We start from the raw sequence: 19,627 nt of genomic DNA, 5'->3' as shown, positions 1-19,627 counted from the left end.
CTTTCTCAGAGGGAGAATAATGGAGATACTGACTGGAGTAGAAGCTCCAACAATATTGTTATCTGACAAGCAGGATGATGAGGACATTGAAGGACAACCAATCAACGACATGTGAACTGAATAATGGTAGAATTAATAGATTTGGAGCTTATCAACATCAGGACAGTGCGCGCTCTACGGGTGACAAAAATGCAAAAACCCAGTCTTTATGCAAAGGCATAATTCATGCATTATGTTTATATGCAGTTTGTTAACCTTTTGCATGGCAGAGTTTAACCTTGAAAACCACTATTAATGATGTTTGTAATAACTGTTCATTTGCAAGGTATTGCTGCAGGCTTACCGAGTGTGTCAGGGTGTGGTCCCTTTCTAGGACCTTCTAGAAGCTTTCCCTACCCCATGACTGGGTGTGGTTTGTGGGCTGGGCTTGACTCTATATAAGGAATTCAGCCCAGCGCCACGTGCTCACTATTCAGAGGTTCCGGTGCAAAGCAGCAGCAACTTCCTGAGCTCCGGTCCCGGAGGCCTACAATGATATTTCCAGGCCTGCCCTCATTATGTTTACAATCCTTTAGCAGGACGGTAAGGCGGAGGTCGGGCTGGGCCCCGACCCCCGTTTTCAAAGACTTTCGAGTTTTTGGGCCTAGTTGTGAAACTCCTTGTGTGCGTGATTGTGTTTTCATGACATTTACATATTCTTGTTGGAATCGGCAAGGTGTGTGATTCAATTCTGGGATATGATTCTTGACATTCAGATCGGCAACAGGGTGCGCGATCATTTCATGATATTTGCATTGTGTATTTAGAATCGGCAAGGTGCACATTTCATTTCCAGGCATTTAACTTTGACATTCAGATCGGCAACAGTGTGATCGATCATTTCATGATATTTGCATTGTGTATTTCGAATCGGCAAGGTGCGAGATTCATTTCCTGGCATTTAACTTTGACATTCAGATCGGCAACAGTGTGCGCGATCATTTCATGATATTTGGATTGTGTATTTCGATTCGGCAAGGTGTGCGATTCATTTCCTGACATAAAAACTCTTGAAATTCAGATCGGCAGTGTGCGCGATCATTTCATGACATTAGCATTGTGAAACTTCGAATCAGCAGCAAGGTGCGCGATTCTTTTCTGGCAGTAAACTCTTGATTTTCAGATCGGCTGTGCTTGCGATCTTTTCATGGCATTGAATACTTTGGTGTGCAGTATTTCTTGAGGAGCACACATTTATCCTGAGCTCTTGGTTTTCTCGAAACGCTTACTTCAAAGTGCGGCATTCTTTGTGCCAATTAAGCTCCTATTACATTTCCTGTTGTTTTTTCATGGAATGTTCACATAGCCTTTGTCCTCCTGTAAAAATGTAATGTTTATTCTGAAACTATTTTGAAGAAGGTTCTTGTATTCTAGACAGTATATGATATTTCCTGAAAAGCTCAAATGAAACACTGTATTAACCCATTCTTGATTTTTCCAGGTATCTAGATTTCTTGAGGCCTAGTTATAGTCATGTCCTAGGTTATTCATGATAACAGTATAAGATTTCTTAGAACCATAGCCTATTGAAAGTCAATGTGATTATATCTTGTCACTGTGTTGTTTAACCTCTTGCTTCCTACAGGTCTCCTTCCCAGGTGTTCCCTACCTAATCCCCTTTTCCCCAACTTGGACTCTCTCAGGCTCTGTGGTATATCTATTGGAGTTTTGCAGCTGTCTAGTGGTGGACATGTTGGGAACGTGCGCAGGCCCCGAGGATCGGGTCTCCCTGACAGAGTTTTAGTTTTATTGGACAAAGTGTGAACACATGATAATTTACTAATGGGGTCTGGGGAAGCAGTTTTACCAGTTTTAATTTAACAGAACTGCTCAGAAAAGGGATAGCTCATTCTTGCCCATTTTGCGTCCTGACAAGAGACATACTTAACTTTAAGGCTTAAAGACTTTGCGTTTTCTGAACTTTGATGCTAAATCCTGATTGCCTTGCTGATCGACTGATGTCCTAAGGACGAAGACTGACTCCGCTTGCTGATCCACACTGAGGATAGGTATTATGAATTAGATTGTTGATTATTATGTATTTGCTTTTCCTTTCTAGGTACCAACTGCACTGTTTTGATAAAGCCATAGTTAGATGTTTTTCCAAATTTGTGTTGCTAAATTGTTTTGCATGAAGCCCAACATGCTAATGCTAATCTGATGTTAGTTAAGGATCCTCACTATGTGAATAATGATTGCTGAATTCCTCTGCTGAATTAGAAAGCATGTAATCACTTTGATGCAGTTGACATTGCTATTAATTTACACTAGAACCGTAGGATGTTTTGTAGTTCAAGCTTTGATTAGATTATGTTCCTTCTGCCGCTTTGGACAGTCAGTATTGTTTCTGTATGTGTTCATTTGCTTTTGAGATTCATCTACATGACCTTAGCATTGTTAACATAGGGAAATAAATATTCTAACTTTTACTAAAAGGGGTGGTTATTCAGGACTGAAAAGGTCATGGTGCTTGACAATTACTGACTCTATTGATTATTACTGTTATTGATTGTTGTTGATTATTGATATTGTGTATTGGTTATTGATTATGTACTGAAGCTATGGTAAGAGCATCTTAATTGCGAGTCAAAAGGTTCATCAACCTATTTGCGTCCCCTTTTAAGTTTACTTATTAAGGTCAGACGAGCTAACAAGTTCCCACTTTAGCGTGGGCAGGGTGCAATACAGTCAAGATTTGGAAGAAACGAAGTAGTATGATCTCTCCTCGTGTTGGTTAACAACTACTAAAATATAGCTATAGCATTCTACTCCCCAAAAGGGTCATAAACTGGAACTAATTTTCTTAAAGAAATACAACATACAAATTTCAGTTCCTCCCCACTTGTATTGGTCATACCTCTGCTTCATTCCTTTTAAAATCATTGATGTTAAAACTCTTCCTGCTGCAGGTGGGAAGGAAACTGTCAAATCGAGAAACCTCAAACACACTGACAACAAGCATTATCAAAGCCAGCCCATATGGAGTGTATCACTAATGGGATGTACAAATTTGCAAAGACTATTTGTGCCATGTCTCAGTGCAGCATGCCTTTTTCAGTGTCTCCAATGTCTGTGCCATAGTTTTCACTCAACAGATTTGAAGTGTTGCTGTTTTCTTAAGTTAACTTTTAGCACTGATGAAATTGAATACGGAAAGCAAGCAAAATAAAAAATCGGGCACTGACATCAGAGGCACAGAAAAAAGCAAGTACTCATTTGGCAGAAATATTAATGACAGCACTTGTTAAGGGCATGAATGCAGGAAGAAGCGCTACATAAAATAATCAAGTTCTGTTTGTGATTTGTGGATTTGCTCTCTTTTATTCGTGTTAAGTGTATTGTTAAATATCTTTGACAGTATATGCTTGTGGAATAATGTAAAGGGTAAATGCATCCAAAACAATCGTTTCTACCTAGGATATATTTATCTGGAGGGCTTTGTACTCTAGGTAGCAAAGATCTCACAAATCGCCTATTTAAGAAGGCCGCTTTTTGCAGCAGTCTCTTGCAATGCTCCCGTAATCTGGAACACTCTTCAATCCATATCAATTTCTTCAATCCATATCGAGAGTGCTCCGTTTGTTCCGTTTTTCACATCAACACTAAAAACGTGCAATTTCACAATGGGGGCTCAGGGGAGCAGAGGGCTTGCCCGGTCTCCCCCCAGGCTATTCGGGCTTAAGTGGTACAGGCCACATCCGAGTGGGGATTGGTGGTCAGTGCAGGAAGGGGCGGGTTTTGGGTGAGGGGATAAAAGACAGGGGCAGGGTGTGGGCGGCCTCTTTGGCCGTCGTCACACCCAGTAGGCGTGTTTGTCTTCGTGCTTTGGAGTTTTTAGGCATGTGGTAGGTGTTTTTGCAGTTTGGAGGCGTTTTCAGTGGGTGGAGCTTTATAAACAATATTGAATTTAGTTCTATCGTAGTGGTTTTTGGTGGACTGTTGTTTTGGTCAGGATCGAAAAGGGTGCTTAAAGGAGAGAATGGAGTTGAATAAAGTTGTGCAGGCACTTAAAACATTGAGGGATGAGGGCAGGGAAGATTTGATCAAGGAAGGGGTCCTGGAAGAAGCGTGGGTGGGATTAAGGAGGCCGAAAAGGTTGTCTTCTCAGGGGGTGAGCGCTGCGGTTGCAGCTTGCTCATCGCCTACGGGCAAACCTAAGAAATTTAAAAATAAAAGCGCGGAGGGCCGTAAAGTCACACGCTCACCTGATGGGCTGCATGAAGTTTTGGGGTCAGCTTCAGGGTTGGCGGAGGTTGTGGTTCCTCGTAGGCAAGGAACGGGTCATCTGGTGAGGGGTTCCGGCATTTCTCTCGCGCGGAAAGTGTCGGCAGGGGGGAGGGGGGTGGGCCGCCTTGGTGCGGTGGCGGGAGGGGAGAGGCAGGGGGCGCAGCGTGCGAGCGCGCGTGCTGCAGGAACTGAGCGCGGTGGGCGGGTACTAAAACAAGCCCAATTGCCGCGAGAAAACGCAGCAGAACGCAAGGCGGCCATTTTAGAGGAAAGGCGCTTGGGAGGCATAAAGAAAATGGCGGCGCACAGCGAGAAGGATACTCCGTAGGGAAGTCTATTAAGTAAGGGGCAGTTGGCAGAAGGGCAAAGTATGGCGGCGCGCATGGAGCACGGAGATGAGATTATTGTGATATCAGATGAGGAGCAGGAAGGTCAGGAGGGTTTTGAATTAAATAAAAGGGTTATTGCTGTGCCGGCTGTTAGTTATTTTGGAAAAGGAGCTGGTGCAGATGGGTCCAGAGAGTCCAGTTTTCGAAGGGGGTTTGTGCATAAGGAGTATTGGTGGGCATGTTGGCTCACAAAATGTTTTGAATGTGGGCGAGCAGGTGGATTTTGTGGATCAGGATGGGGTGATGGTTAAAGGTATGGTTTGTGGTCAGATAGGTAGTGGTGATGGTAGGGGTAAGGCCAGGGTTTTGTTGGATATTTGGCAGCCAGGTGTTCAAGAGGTTAGTGCTGGGTGTGATGCTCCTCGGTTTTTGGGCAGACTGAGTGAGGTGACGGTGCATCAGGAGGCTGGGCGGCATTCTGGTGGGCAGAGTTTCCCGGTTAAGGCCAGGGCGCCTTTGGTACACCGATTTGAAGGGAGGGTAAATTCCGGAGCGGTTTATCCGACAACGAGGGAAACTGTTGCCGGATGTTCACTGGGTCACGGTGCGGGCTCAGTTTTTGATCATGAACAGCCTTCCACCAGCTGGGGCGCTGGTGCTAGGTTGGAAAGGCAAGAAGACATTTTGCTCGATTACGAAGAAGACGTTGAGGATCAAGCTACAATGGTAGCGGCATCGGTGTTGCCGTCAACGGTTCCAGAGGTCGTCCAGGGCGATCGCTCTGGAAATCGTTGCAAGGCTACGGCCGGGAATTTACCAAGAGCTGAGATTGGGAGGGGGATGGGCAGGATTGTTGGTGGTAATTATGGGGGGGACTTAGATTGTTCGGGTGGGGTTGACGCATCAGTGCAGGTGGATTCCATTACAGACAGTGGGGCAGGTAAGTCAGAGGTGACGGTGGAAGTGGTTGGGGTGGATGTACGGAAAGAGGATGAGTCACAGGATTTGCAGGATTCGGTTAAAAAGGGGGGCGTAGTGTGTTCAGATGTTTCGGTAAAAGGTAAGAAATTGCCGTACATGGGAGTGGCGATGCCTTTGGGGGAGCATCTCACTCAGAATCTAAAGGAGAAGATTTGGAAAGGTGTATTTGTGGATGTATTTAAATTATTGCATAGAGAGGTGCAAGCGAAAGAAGGGTCAAAGGAAGAAGAATAGGAGTTGGCCAGGAGGCCTAAAGTGCCTACGAATATTGAGAATTGGACATCAGCTTTTCTGATCTATGCAAGTGTCTATTGTGAGCGGCATGTGGATTCTTGTGTGGCCTTGTTTAAATACATGGATGTGGTGCGGCGGGCACAAATGGATTATGGGGGTTTTGGGTGGTTTAGGTACGACGAGGAATTCCGTGCAAGGAAGGCGATGGATCCATCCAAAGTTTGGGGGGAATAGATAATGAGTTGTGGATGCAGTGGTTAAGGACAGCTAGGTATGCTCCTACTACGCACACTGCAAGTGGTTTGCCGGTGAAATATAAGCCCTTTCAGGGGCGTCCCACCCAATTTGGGGTGGGTTTCGGACAGCGTGGTCAGTTGCAGAGGAATGGGTCTTGCTGGGCATTCAACAGCAGCTTCTGCAATAGGCAGCCCTGCAGATTTCGGCATGATTGCTCCCATTGTGGAGGCAGGCACCCAGCGTATCAGTGTTTTGGAGGCATGCAGTGGGGATGGCAAGGGCAGCAAGGTAGAGGCGGTGAGAGGGGCAGAGGCCAGATTCAGCATGTTGTTGGAAAAGGGCCCTACGCCTATTAAGTGTGAGATTCTTTCATATTGGCTACAGTTTTATCCTCAAAGGGATGAAGTGAAGGTGTTGAGGAGTGGTTTTGAAGAGGGTTTCCGTTTATGTTATCAAGGTCCTAGAGTGCGAAGGTGGGCCAATAATTTGAAATCGGCGAGAACTTATCCGGAGGTGGTTAAGGCAAAATTGGATAAGGAATTGGATTTGGGGAGAATTGTGGGCCCCTTTTTGGAGTGGCCTTTGCCTAATTTGACGGTTTCACCCCTAGGCGGGGTCCCTAAAAAACAGACACGTGAATTTCGGCTGATACATCATTTGTCTTGGCCAGCGGGGAGTTCGGTCAATGACTTTATCGCCGTTGAAGGCACTGTCGTGCACTATGCGTCGGTGGATGAAGCTGTTGCATTGGTGAAGAGTTGTGGGCGAGGTGCGGAGATGGCAAAAGCAGACATTAAATCAGCGTTTCGTTTGTTGCCTGTGCACCCAGAAGATTTTTCTTTGTTGGGCATCCAGTTCGGGGGTGCGATTTATGTGGATCGCATGCTTCCAATGGATTGTTCAGTTTCTTGTTCTTTGTTTGAAATGTTTAGCACATTTTTGCAGTGGTGTTTCCAGTATAAGAGAGGTGACAGGTTGGTGACTCATTACCTAGATGACTTTTTCTTTGTGGGGGCGGCAGGAACAGGTTCATGTGGCAGGTCTTTGTTGGATTTTGAGGACTTGATGGCTGAATTTGGGGTTCCACTGGCAAGAGAGAAGACGGAAGGCCCATTGACATGTATTAGTTTTCTAGGCATTGCGCTGGATTCGATGAGGATGGAGGTGAGGTTACCTCGCGAAAAGGTGCAGCAGTTGATTTTGTTTTTGGAGGACACGGTCAAAAGACATAAGCTGGAGTTGCGGCGAGCTCAGAAATTACTGGGACATTTGAACTTTTCTTGTAAGGTGGTCAGAGTGGTAAGAGCTTTTTGTAGGAGACTTGGGTTTGCAATGAGGGGTGCGACTTTACCGCATCATCATATTAGGGTCAAGGCTCAAGTAAGAGAGGATTTAAAAATGTGGATTTGTTTTTTGCAGGAGTTTAATGGAGTGTCTATGTTGGTGGATGATTCAGATTGTTTTTGGCAAGTGGAGTTGTTTTCGGATGCGTCCGGAGCCCATGGTTTCGGGCTGTTTTGGGATAGACATTGGATGGCGGAGGCTTGGCCAGTCAAATGGAAGGAGGCAAAGCATAGTATTGCCTTTTTGGAGTTTTTTCCATTAGTGGTGGCTTTGGTAGTGTGGGGCTCTCACTTGGCTAATCGGAATGTGGTGTTTAACGTGGACAATCAGACAGTTGTGGCATTGGTGAATTCGCAAAAGGCAAAGGATGAAAAGGTGTTGAAATTGCTGCGTATTTTCTTGTTGCATTGTTTAAAATTTAATGTTATGTTTAAGGCTAGGTACATCCCTGGAATTAATAATGATATTGCTGACGCCCTATCTCGTTTTCAGTGGCAGAGGTTCTGTGGTCTGGCACCGGGAGCGGATATGGAGAAGACTCTCGTACCGGGGGAGTTGTGGGATTTAGGAGATTAAGGATGTTGGAGCTGGTACAACGGTCTATAGCCCCGTCTACGAGGAAGAGTTATGGTCAGGCCTGGTTGGAATTCTTGGAAGCAGGAGCGGTGAAAGTGGTTGGGGGGAATGACGTCGTTATTAGGAGACGAGATGAGGCAGTTCGTTTCATTATGCTTCTTATCGATAAAGGTTTGTCTGCTGTTACAATTGCAGGTAAGTTGGCAGGGATCTCATTTTATGGTAAGTATTTTTGGGGATATGACCCAGTGGAAGGGGAGATTTGCAGGCGGATCTTAGCGGGTTGGGCCAGGTCGGGCAGCGAAAGGTGGGATAGAAGGAGGCCCATCACATCAGATTTGTTACGGGCTATTTTACGGGTACTGGAGGTTGTTTGTTTTTCAGAATGGGAGGTGGGTTTGCTATCTTTATGCATGGCTTGGCTTTTTCATGGAGCTTTTCGCATTTCAGAGTTGTTAGGTTTAAAAGGGAGGGAAGGATTATTACTTTCCAATGTACAGGTAAGTGGGGGAAATGTTGTTATTTGGTTGGGTAAAACAAAGGGGGATCAGTTGGGTAGGGGTCAGGAGGTAGTTTTACGGCGTACAGGTTCTCAAGATTGTCCGGCTCGGCGGTGGTTAGCTTTTGCAGGTAAGCTGCCGGAGTCCGCAAGGTTGGTATTTTTACACTAGGATTGTTCTTCTTTATCAGCGTCCCAGGTTTTGGCAGTGTTAAAAATGTGCATGAGGCGATTGGGTTTAGATCCGAGATGCTACGGGACCCATTCTTTTAGAATTGTCGCGGCAACAGAAGCAAGGAGGCTGGGGAGGAGCGACCGGGTAATTCAGAAATTGGGTAGGTGGAGGTCGCAGTGTTTTAAACGTTATATTAGGGTGTATAAATGACAACTTTGGCTAAATTTTCATGGTAAAGGGTTTTTTCAACCTGTTAGCTAGCTTTTCTATATCTATCTAACTAGCTTCTCCTCCTGTTTTCTTTCTGCTGGTTTTGTTTTTTTTTCCTTTTGGTGGGTATGTGGGGTGATGGGTCAGTTGTAATTATAACATCTTTTTTGCTTCATAGGTTGTGTTGGGGGTCCGGACGGAGTGTGTACGGTGTGGATCGTCGGGCATTCATTCATTCGCTGGGCAGAGAAGCAGGCTGCTACGAGGCACTTTGGTCGCCAATTGGGGTTAGATGGTGTGAGAATTAAAGTTAGTTGGGTGGGTAAGAGTGGGATGCGGTGGGATGAACTTTTGTATGTTCTTTCACAGAGGCTCAGCCAGGGAGTTTGCCCTGATTTATTGGTTATCCATCTAGGCGAAAATGATCAGGTTTCCCTTTCAGGTATTGGTTTGCTGAAGGCGATAAAGATGGATTTGTTACGAATTAAGGAGAAGTGGTCAGGGACACACATTGTCTGGACTAGCTTGGTTCCTCTGAGGTTTTGGAGGGGGGCCCATTCATTTCGGGGTATAGAGAAACAACGGAAGAAAGTGGATAGGGAAATGAGGGCTTTTTGTAGGATCCAAGGTTTTTCTGTATTGAGTCACGACAATATTACTAGTTCGGAAGTAGGGCTTTTCCGTCAGGATGGGGTCCATTTATCCTTTTTGGGAAATGAGCACTATTTGTTGGAGTTACGACTGGTTATTGCTGACTTGTTGGGGGTTAAGCTATGGGATAGATAGAAGGGGCTGGGTGGGGCAGGAAAACGCCTACCGGGTTTTCCTGTGTGGCGGGGGGTTTCTGGTCAAGAAGCATTTCGGGTGGGGAAGGGGATCGATATAAAGATGAGTGGACAGGGAATTTACACAAGGCAAGGGGAATTTTAGAAGGGATGGGTAATGGGTAGGTCAGGTCAAGGTGGTTGGGATAAGGGGTAGTGTTGAATGGGTTCTTTAGGGGAAGGGGGAGGGGATAGGAGGAAATGTATGTATTAGTGAGGTTTCTGTAGTTTTGTGAGGCTTTATGCCAAGGGGGTTTGTTTTGCCAGACCTGTTCTATTAAAGCGGCCTTTTACCCCTTGATAACGAGTTTGTGGTCTGTTCACAGTTGTGCCCGATGGGGGCTCGGGGGGAGCAGAGGGCTTGCCCGGTCTCCCCCCGGGCTATTCGGGCTTAAGTGGTACAGGCCACATCCGAGTGGGGATTGGTGGTCAGTGCAGGAAGGGGCGGGTTTTGGGTGAGGGGATAAAAGACAGGGGCAGGGTGTGGGCGGCCTCTTTGGCCGTCGTCACACCCAGTAGGCGTGTTTGTCTTCGTGCCCTCCCGCCCACCCATGCATTGAGTTGTGTTTATAGTGAGCATTTTTTCCCATTTTTCTTTGTTTGGGTTTTTGTTTTGAAGGAGTTACAATGTTTAATTTCATTGCGTTTCTAGGTACGAGTTAGTAATAAGTTTTAGCTTTGAGAGGACAGGTCTGGGTCAGGTCAATGGGTTCATTCCGTTTGAACGCTCAGGGGGGTGGGTGGTTTTATTATTTTTGCCGCTGGTAGTCAGGTCTGGCTGCGGAGGTTTTCTGGTCAAGAAGCATTTCGGGTGGGGAAGGGGATCAATATAAAGATGAGTGGTGATAGAGCGTTCCGTACTAATAATTTACCTGTATTTGGACGCTCTTTAGGCCGATGAATCTTTTGGCTAAGTGGGACCCTCGCCACCCTTAATCAGCCAATTTAATCAAATCAATAATCAATAACGAACATAAGCAATGCCCTGATCAACATAACATTTAACAATTAATCCAGAATACATTTCGGCGAACCCTGACCTTTCAGTCAGGAATAACCACACCAGTTTATTCAAAGTTAGTGAATTTATTTCCCTATATTAACAAAGCTAGCACAATATAGATGTGTCTCAACACCAAATGATAAACATATATGAACATTAATAGCTGTCCATAACGGCGAAACAGGTGCAATCTATGCAGCATTTGAATAACAAGGCATTCGATAATAGCAATGCAAATCACTAAAACTATAATCTGTAATGGGCTAATTGCATACATTTAGTCAGCATAACAAGATCTCAGATTGCATCGTGCGACAAAAGGAATCCTCGTCTAACCTCAAATTAGCATCGGCATGTGGGACTTCATGCAAAAACAATTTAGCTACATCAATTTAGAAAACTCCTAACTAGGGCCCTTATCAAAATCAGCAGTTGGTTACCTAAAGGAAACACAATGCAATTTTACAATTTCCTTTCATATTTACCAATTACAATCAGCATTCAAGGAAGTCTTCGTCTCACAGGTACCGTTTCTCGATCAGCATGGGACGGGGCAAAGGGGCAAGGTGGACGGGGCAATTGCCTCACGGCGGCAAGGTAAAACTACTACTTCATGCAAAGGGACAAATCAAAGTTAAAGTCTCTAGGGTAAGAATCATTTAAGTCTCTTTCTCTCGATTAGAGAAAGTATCAAAGTCTCTCAAAATGGCGTCGCAGCAAGGCGGGCCATAATAGCTGCAATGTCCTGCAAAATGGTGGGTATCGGCTGGTGATGGCTGTAATGGCTACCTTCTTCTCGTGCACCTGGTTTAAATAGACAACAGTTCAAATCCAGTAGGGTCTTCCATTGGAGGGTTCATAGGTTAGCTTCAAATTGTCCAATCAAAAACAACAGTTCTCAAGCTTTTACTTAAGCATACATTATCCTTGGAGACGGGTACGCAAGTTGCAACATTTTATACCAATTAACTCACTTTCAGAGCTTCCATTGTCCGCACCTGCAGATTGACCTTGGAGTAAAGAGAAAATATGCCAGGCTGGCACGAAACCTTAAGATAAGCATGTGAACGATCTCAGTGGAAAAGTACAGCTTCAAGCAGAAATACACGTTTAATGGCACATCGGAAAAATACGAGCATCTAAACCGTGAGACCAGGCAACTAGGCCGAAGCCTGCACTAAAGTAATGCTAAGCTAAAACATTTCAAACAAGCAAATCGTAGCACACGTTTATGATTATGTCGGATTAGTGCACTTCTAATACATCACGTTATATAAAGCACGCTTATAAATGTTGGCAAACTACTCTGAGGGCACATTTTGTCCCCGTACAATCTTTATTAGTTCGGTTAAAGTCACACATGATTATTTCACACTACGTTTATGCGCTAATAAAATGTAAAACCTTCATTTCAGCTTCATCAATCCCTCCTCTGATGACTACTTGTCATCACACCAAATCATGCCCACAAATTTTATTCCATTAAAATTCTGTCAGTTCTCTTTTCCTTTTAATTCCCCTAGTTTTCGCTTTGTATTCTTCTGCCGTTCTCTTCATTATTTTCTCTTCCTTCCTTCTTCTAATTCTTTCCATAATCATTATTATTCCTCTTTTTATTCCCCAAATTCCAAATATGCAAATTAGAACTATTAGAATTCCCTGTATTATTTTTAGCAATATTCCATTCCAAATTCCCCCAATCCAATTTCCCACTGAAGCAAGTCCTTTTCCAACCTTCTCCCACACTCCTGGTTCTTTCAGTTCCTTCAAATCTGCACTCTCTTTTGTTAGATTAGCAAGCATAGTTTTAATCTTCACACTATTATCTGGAATATACGTACAACAGTGTCGTGCACCAAGCATTTTGCAAACGCCGCCATCCTTTGCTAAAAGAATGTCTAAAGCAAGCCTATTTTGAAGAGTCATAGCTCTTTCTGCTGCAAGTTCAGCATCTATCAGGATTATAGCACCTGAAAACTTTGTCAACATGTTATCCACTATAGTAGACAACTTTCTTATTTTGATGGAATTCAGCACAACTCCCAACGAAGGAATCATGGCTCCAAATATATCTCCCACCACAACAGCTGCGGTCTCTCTTTTCTGGATACGATGGGATCCAGGTGTCTTTTGAATCATCGATAGGTCATCCAGTTGATAAACCTTTGGGAACACTATACCCAAATAACATCTCCCCCACCATCCCTTTGGAAGACGATAATAGGCATTATACCCACAAATGTAATATACACCTGGAATGACAGGGTCAAGTCCGTTCATCATGAATGTCCATTTGGCCTTAAAGATAAACGTATGTTTACACTCACTCGCTCCTACGAAAATGTTATCATAATAAGATTCACCTCGATATATACAAAATTTCCCTACATGCCAAGCATCTAAAGCTATTCTCCCTTGTGTCTTTATTGCGGCAAAATCATAATTATCTACTGAAGTCCTCTTATGTAGCTCTTTTTCTAATTTCGCCTTCATTTGTGCTCTTCTATCATCTGTGCGATCTAAAAAGCTTATTTCTATTGCAGAGAGCGAGCAGGTAAGGTTTTCCCTATGAGCGTGAGCCGTTTCAAAAGGTTGCATTGGCTCGAAAAATTCCCTCATTATTTTAGCATCCCAATCTTTAGCAATCTGGCTTAGCTGCGCTATTATAGGAACATATGCAAAGGTAACATCATAATTTGAGTAAAAATACTGTATGTTAGTCTGACCATAAAACCTAGACATTACTATACTACATGTAATCCCGTATGTAAGAGGCATGTGGTGATAAGTCACCCCTTCCTTTACTGATGTCGGTATCTGTGTACACACATAACAATCTTTCGCGTCCATAGTCTCAACATATTCTGTTAACAAGCGATAGAAAACATTATATGAAAGCTCTTTCTTATCATGCAAGTGTCTCTCATCTAATTCTAATCTTTTCAGTGCAGTTAGTTCAGTGACAGTAACAGGAGCAAAAGTAGAAGCATCAATTCTCTCATCCTCCCCCTTACCATGCATTCCAAGCACTATTGCCATTATTATTAGTACACATGCAATTACTAAGCCTATACACACGTATTTACAATATTTCTTTCTACTGTTTTGCGTCATGATCTGTATAGAATCAGAGAGCTGGAAGCACCTGTAAAAGAAACTATTTAGCAATTCAGTTACAAAGCTGAGCGAGCGAAATGTTCACACCGTCTTCTTCAAGAGGCCAGTCACTTATCGGTTAGCAGCATTTGTCTCAATTCAGCAATAACTCAGTCTTTTATCAGTTCAACAAGTGTCTCATCCGGTTTAGCAATGTCTCAGCTGGTTGTTTGTATCACGTTAGATTGTAACAAGCAATGTCATTTATCACCCTTTCAATCGACAGAGTCCATGAAACTTTTCTTTTCTATTGGTATCTCTTCTTCTTCATTCTCGAGGCTAAGAGATACAAATTCGTCAGTCCAATCGTCATGAACTACATATGCCCATTCAGGACCGGAATATCTTCTGTTCGGTATCCTTTTCCTTTTCAATTTTGCTTCTCTTTTCGATTCTGCCTCACTGGTACTTTCCTCTTTGGCCAAGTCTTTTCCTTCACTTGAGGATGGTACCACGACAGTCACTTCCTTTCTTTTCTCTTTCACTTTTGGCCTTTCTCCGTCGTTCAAACTTTCCTTAGTCCTTTCTTTTATGGGTGATATACTTAGTCTTCTCTTTGCACCGTGTCCATTTGATGGACCTGCAATCTTTTCTGTGGAAGCTTGAACTGTTTCGTTCTGTTCTGCCTTGTCCCCTCCTTCTGGGGAATCAATCACGTTCTCCTTTTCTTTTTCTCTATCGTCTGCTTCTGGGAAAGCCCTCCTCTGATCAGGCCCTCCTGCTTTTTCACCTTTTTCGAGCCCTTCGTCACTGTTACTTTCTTCAGGCTCTTTATCACTTTCAGCTGCTTCAGGTTCCTTGTCACCTTCAGCTGCTTCAGGCTCTTTGCTACCCTCAGCTGCTTCAGGTTCTTTGTCACCTTCAGCTGCTTCGTCGCTGTCTGAACTTTCTCCTTGGTCTCCCCCAAGCGAGTTGGTCTCTTCGTCCTCAGAGAATATCTCTCTCTCTTCCGTTTCTGCCTGTTCGCTTTCAGTTCGGTTTTGCTCTGTCTCAGCACTGTTTTATCAGGCACTGGCAGTTTTAGCGCTTCAACTTCCTCATCTGTGGGACACAACACTTTCTTTGTGTGACTGGCGTGAATCCAGTTGGGAACCCCCGCACACTTCACAGCGGTAGTTGTCGTCAGGATCACTTGGAAAGGGCCTTTCCAACGGGGTTCCAGACACGACTTCCTCACGTGCTTCTTTACCACGACCCAGTCACCTGCTTTCAGTGCGTGTCCTGGACCTTGGATCGGTGGCAAGGTGGTGGCTTCCACCTGGTGAGAGAAAGAGCGAACCACGTCAGCCAGACCCTTGCAGTAGTCTAACACCATATCATCTGTGATATTCAAGAGCGCGTTTGCGGGAACTGCAGGAAGTCTCATAGCCCTGCCCATGAGAATTTCGTGCGGAGACAATCCAGTCTTTCTATCAGGGGTGTTTCTCATTGACATTAGCACTAAGGGCAATGCGTCAGGCCATTTCAAATTTGTCGATGCACATATTTTCGCCATTCTTGATTTCAGTGTACCATTCATCTGCTCCACCAGTCCTGATGCTTCAGGGCGATAGCTACAATGCAGTTTTTGCTCAATGTTCAGCGCTTCACAAAGTAACTTTATCACCTCGTTATTGAAGTGACTTCCCCTATCTGATTCTAAAGCGATCGGGAATCCGAAACGTGGTATTAACTCCCTCAACAATAGCTTTGCAACTGTAAGGCTGTCATTTCTATGTGTGGGGTATGCCTCAATCCAGTGACTAAAAATGCACACAATCACCAACACATACTTCAAACCTCCATGTACAGGCATCTCAATGAAGTCCATCTGCATTCTGCTAAATGGGCCACTGGCTCTGCCAATGTGGCTCGCGTTCACAACTGTTCCCTTTCCTGGGTTGATCTGCTGGCAAGTGACACATCGATGGCAAACTGCTTCTGCAGCTTGACGAAATCTGGGGTTAAACCAGTCAGTTTTGAACAATCTTATCATGGCATCTCTCCCTAGGTGAGCTTGCCCATGATAGAACCGCGCAAGCTGTGATAAGAGACTATTTGGCAAAACAAATTTTCCCTCATTTGAAACCCATAACTCATCTGGTCTCTTTATACATTGTGATTTAATCCAGGAGTCTCTTTCATCCTCCCTGACGTTATTCTGTAATGCTTTTAGTTCATCTATTGTATCTACGACCTTCAAGGCAAATGCTTCGGCTGGTTCGAGTTCTGGTTCACTTATCGAATTCCATTCATCTCTGAGTAATATACAGTTCAAGACACAAAATCTTGCGACTTGATCCGCATATGCATTTCCCAGAGAAACATAGTCCTGTCCTTTTGTATGAGCACTACACTTTACCACTGCAACTTCGGCTGGCATTTGAATGGCGTGTAACAATTCCCTTATTCTCTCCCCGTTTTTTACTGGGGATCCTGACGAAGTCAGGAAACCTCTCTGTGACCATAGTTGTCCAAAGTCGTGCACAATCCCAAACCCGTACTGACTATCAGTGTAAATGGTGACTTTCATCAATGCAGACAGTTGACATGCTCTTGTAAGGGCTACAAGTTCTGCTACTTGTGCAGAATAGACTCCTTGAAGCCACCCCGCTTCCAAGACACCTGTTACGGTACATACAGCATATCCTGCTTTCAAAATTCCCATCCCATCTCTTAGACATGAACCATCAACGAAAAAAATTTGGTCATTTTCATCAAGCTTAGTATCCTTAATATCAGGTTGAGGTTTTGTGCAAAATTCAGTCACCTGAAGGCAGTCATGCTCGACGTCTTCAGCGTTCTCAATTTCAGCATTTTCTCCAGGAAGCAAGGTTGCTGGATTCAACGTAGTGCACCTTTTCAGCTGCACATTCGGTGAGCCCAGAATTATCGTTTCATACCTTGTGAGTCTTGCTCCAGTCATGTGTTGCGTTCGGGAGCGGGTCAAAAGTATCTCAACTGAGTGAGGGACCATGACTGTTACTGGGTGTCCCATCACTATTCCTTCACTCTGAGTGAGGCTGATACCAACTGCTGCTACGGCGCGCAAACACCCTGGAAGTGCTGCTGCGACCGGATCCAAAGTAGCTGAAAAATACGCTACTGGTCTGTTTATGCCACCATGGGCTTGAGTCAAGACAGACAAAGAACATGCATCACGTTCATGACAAAACAATGTGAAAGGCTTTGTGTAGTCAGGCATACCTAAAGCTGGAGCCCTGCACATGCATTCTTTCAATTCAACAAAAGCATCCATCTCATCTCCTTTCAGCTCAATTTGATCCAAGGCATCCTTCTGGGTCAACTTCAGTAAAGGCTTTGCTAGAGTCGAGAAGTTGGGAATCCACTGGCGACAGTAGCCCACCATTCCCAAAAACTTCCTCACCTCCCTCCTTGTCTTTGGTGGACTCATCTGAAGTACACTCGTTATTCTTTCCTTCATAATTCTCCTTGACCCTTTCTCTATCTGGTGACCCAAGTATTTCACTTTCTTCTGACAGAACTGCAATTTGGAAGGAGACACCTTATGTCCATTCCTTCCCAAATGATTCAACAGAGCAATGGTATCGGCTGTGCAGCCACTTTCTGTCTTTGATGCAATCAGTAAGTCATCGATGTACTGTACTAGGGTTGACTCGAATGGCAATTCTAATGCTTCCAAGTCTTTCTTTAGAATCTGATTGAATATCGACGGTGACTCAGAAAACCCTTGAGGAATTCGACACCAACTGTACACTCTGTCTAAGAATTTGAAACAAAAGAGAAATTGGCTGTCCTCATGAAGAGGCACCGAAAAGAATGCTTGTGACAAGTCGATGACTGAGAACCACTCGGCATCGCAAGGGACTTGAAACATTATCACAGCTGGGTTTGGTACGACAGGGCAGCATTTGACTATGATGTCATTTATTTTCCTCAAGTCCTGCACGAGTCGGACCTTTCCACTCGGCTTTATTAGTCCCATTATTGGTGAATTACATGGACTGCTTAACACTTCTTTCAGTACTCCCTGTTTTACAAACTCGTCAATGAGTTGGGCAACTTTCATGAGGGTGTCTTGTGCCATGTGGTATTGTGGGGTCTGGGGAAAGGTTGCATTGGGCTTCACAGTCACTTTCACTGGTTCCACTCCTTTCATCAATCCCACCTCTTTCCCTGTCATATCCCACACTTCCTTTCCGACTGTTTCCCGTAATTCAGCTGGGATATCTTCTTCAGTTATCATTGGGAACAGACAAATCAGAGGATAATCTTCATCGACAGTTTCCATCTCATCCCCCTCTACACCCCCATCACTGCTCTCTTCCCCATCACTGCTCGTCTGAATTTTTATTCCCTCGTTCGAACACATAATCGAACAACCCAATTTGCACAACAAGCCTCTCCCTAACAGTGCTATCGGGCTTGAGTCACATACCACAAATTGGTGTAACCCTTGATAGTTACCAATGCTGACTGGTACCGGATCTGTAATTGGGTTTGTCAGGTGCCTGTTTGCTACTCCCACCACTTGAACTGTTCTCCCTGAGAGTGGCAAATTTGGTACTTCAATGCTCTTAACAGTTGAACGTGTGGCTCCCGTGTCAACCAAGAATGAGACACGATGACCCATTACTCTTCCCTCCACGTACGGACCCTTTTGATCAACTTCCAAGGATGCTGCAAGCACACAATCTCCTTCTTCTTCTGAACTTTCACTCTCCCATACATTGTTTATTCCACTCTCACTGTGTAATGGGAACTGTTGTACGGTGCCATTTGTACTCATTACCTGACCCGAGACCTGTGGAGGAACCATCACTTGCTGCTGACTCATTGGTGCCAAAGGTATTTGCATTTGCTGATTAGGTACCATGGGTAACTGCTGTTGCATTGGCTGCATTTGCGTCATCTGCATACGAGGCATCTGCATCTGCTGCGGCTGCATAGGTTGTAATCCCTGCAACTGATTTACGGTCTGAAAATTTGGGGTTGGACCTCTCATTTTCGGTCCCCTCATTGTCTGAAATGCATTGACATCATTGCTTTGCTGACCAACACCTGCACCTTCCTGCACCACCATCGGGCACTCGCGTTTCCAATGTCCGACAATTCCGCACACGTGACACGGCATCACCTTCTTCATTGCCTGCACGCCATTCACAACAGTGTTCAAATCCGGACCATTATTCACAAAACCTCCTCTGCCTCTGCCTCTCACCTGTGGCTGAAACGCCATGTTTCCCTGTAACTGCGGCTGCGGTTGCGGTACCTGCTGTTGGAACCCTTGCAACCCTTGCAGACCTTGCAAACCTGTCTGAGCTGCTTTAAGCTGCATCATCATCACCTTCTCTTTCAACCTTTTCTGCTTCACTTCAATTTCGTCGCTACAGTATTTCGCATAATTCAATACTTCATCAATAGGTTTCGACTGCCAACAAATCAAATGCGACTTTATCATCTGACTTATCTCTGGTCTCAGCCCTTCCACAAATCTGAACACAAAATGAAGCATGTCCTTCGCCTCTATTGTTTCCGTGCCACTGTAGTTCTTGAACGCCTTCAGCAACCTCTCATAGTAACTATGAATCGACTCTTTAGCTTCTTGGGCAGTTCGATCGATCTTCTGCCAATCCACATTTTTCGCGGCAACCTTCGTCTTCAAATGCTCAATCACCTTATAGTACAGGCTCATCACCATAGGTGATGGTGCACCCGTATCCCTGTCTCTCTCCGGTTCACTTGTTGGCCAACCTACAGCTCTTTTGCAATCTTCCCACAAATCTGCCGGAACCACAATCTCAAAGAGGGTGTTCAGGTCTTCCCAAAGAC

Source organism: Pleurodeles waltl, chromosome 6 (assembly GCF_031143425.1).
Source record: "Pleurodeles waltl isolate 20211129_DDA chromosome 6, aPleWal1.hap1.20221129, whole genome shotgun sequence".
Taxonomy (NCBI): domain Eukaryota; kingdom Metazoa; phylum Chordata; class Amphibia; order Caudata; family Salamandridae; genus Pleurodeles; species Pleurodeles waltl.
Note: the sequence above shows the minus strand (reverse complement) of the source record.